Raw genomic sequence first — 2,225 nt, 5'->3', positions numbered from 1 at the left:
GACGTACAGAAGATTAAACAAGCTATTCAAAAGAAAAGTTCCATTCTCCCTTGAAATCTACATTACAAATAAATAATCTCCCCTACCAAATATGTCTATACATAACTGAAAATAATGTTGCAACATTTTAGATTAGAAAGTTATAGCATGTGTATACAGTTAAAAAATAGAAATTGCCAAAAGAAGGAGGCCATCTGCACAGGGTTAAGTGTCAGCAAAAGGTCTTATGCATTATTTACATCCCACTGAAGTCTGCAAAAAAGTGCACAAGGTGGTTCTCTGTCCTGGGATGAATTGCACCCTTTGAATGATATTATGTATAACAATTGTAAATAAGTTTAACCCTTCCAGAATGGAGCATGTGCATGTAAAAATATAAAGCATAAGAATAACTCCTATGTGAATTTATTTTGTACTTGCTGCAATTGTTAAATACTTTTCTGCATTAATAATCAGGAAACCATTGACAGGAAGATGTAATTCTCAACCCACAGTGTTATTTTTCTAAGGTCTACCTAATTAAGATGGCAAAAAGAGATGTTAAAGGACAATACCTCTCTTAATAGCCTGTACATACTTTCATATGCTCATCTCTCTCCTTCCTTGGCTACTCTGCTGATCAGTGCCTGCCTTTGCATTTTCATTATAAGATTCCAGAGGCAACAAAATATATAGGTGGATAAGGAGCAGCTCTTGTCTATCGGCTACAGTTTTAGTCATCCTATCATTCAGTGACACTTAAATGCATGGTTTTATTCTCGGTTCATATTTTTAATGTGGTCCTTGCAATCTTAAATGCCAAGGATTTATTTTTTTATTTCCTTTTTTAAAGCTTAGATTTTAGGGAACAAAATTTCATATTTCAGGGAAGACAGATACTGTCTATTATCCTTTGAGTTGGTCTAGTCTGACTGTTACATGTCTGCTCTACTTGGCTGCGTCTCCACTACAGAGATCCTTCAAAGGAAGTTCTTCCAGGAGATCTCTTCCAAAAAATACTTCTTTCAAAAGAGAACAACGAGAAGTCCTGTGGCACCTTATAAACTAACAGATATTTTGGAGCATAAGCTTTCGTGGGCAAAGACCCGCTTCATCAGATGCATCTGATGAAGTGGGTCTTTGCCCACGAAAGCTTATGCTCTAAATAACTGTTGGGCTATAAGGTGCCACAGGATTTCTTGTTGTTCTTGAAGACACAGACTAACATGGCTATCTTTTGAAAGAGTGCATCGACACACAAAAAGTCAGATCCAAAAAATTGATCTGCTTTTTCAGTAGAGCGCATTCACACAGTCCTCTCTTTTTCAAAAGAACAGACCAGGGATCAAAAAATCGGGCACCATGAGGAGTGCTCTTTCCAAAAAAGGGCCTCTGGGGTGTTTACATATTTTTTTTCTGAAAGAATCTTTCAGAAAAAGGCACTCTTCCTCATTCAGGAGCAGAAGAGGGCCACCAGAAAAGGTGCTGCATTCCTCCAATTTAATATTGAAAGAAAACATTTTGTGCATTTTGTCCATGGGATTTTTCAAAAGAGCCCAGTCTTTTTGGAAAAAAAACAAAACAAAACAAAAAAAACCCTCAGTAGTGTGGATGTAGCCTTTATGTTTAAGGAAAATGCTACTTCTTTTCTGTTGATGGCTGATTGAAGTCATGCTGCTTTAAGAGTTATGTTTCAAGAGCTTGATATAGTAGGTATGACATTCACTATTCAAAGTGGCTGAGAGTTTTTGTGGAAAATACATTTAGAACAAGTTACACAACAGATCCTGTAATCATTATACAATTTCAGGATGTCATTGGAAGAAGGTTGCTGCAGAGTACAATGGCTCTGAATGAGCTCAGCAGTTGCTATAATCTATCAAGTTAAAAATATGCATAGTGAAGATACTATCCCAGGTCTGATGAGCGGGAGAGGTTATGGGGAAGAGGCTAACCAATGATAATTTCCTGAAACTGTATCTGTTCTGTGGAAAATTCATACCATTTAAAATTTTATTGTTGGAAACAAAGTCTTTAAGTAGTACGGTAACTTCAAGTTTTACCTTCAAGAAAGTTTATTGCTACACTTAACTACCAGACATAGAAGAAAGGTATTCCCTCTTTCCCTGGCATGTCAAGATCAGAAACTAATTGCTGTCATGACCATGAATCACAGCCAGAATGCCTTCCCAGAAATTTTGTTTGCTTAATAGGTCTCATTCCTCCTGCCCACAAATAGATTAGCA

Source organism: Carettochelys insculpta, chromosome 1, assembly GCF_033958435.1.
Source record: "Carettochelys insculpta isolate YL-2023 chromosome 1, ASM3395843v1, whole genome shotgun sequence".
Taxonomy (NCBI): Eukaryota; Metazoa; Chordata; order Testudines; family Carettochelyidae; genus Carettochelys; species Carettochelys insculpta.
This window is presented reverse-complemented; position numbering follows the sequence as displayed.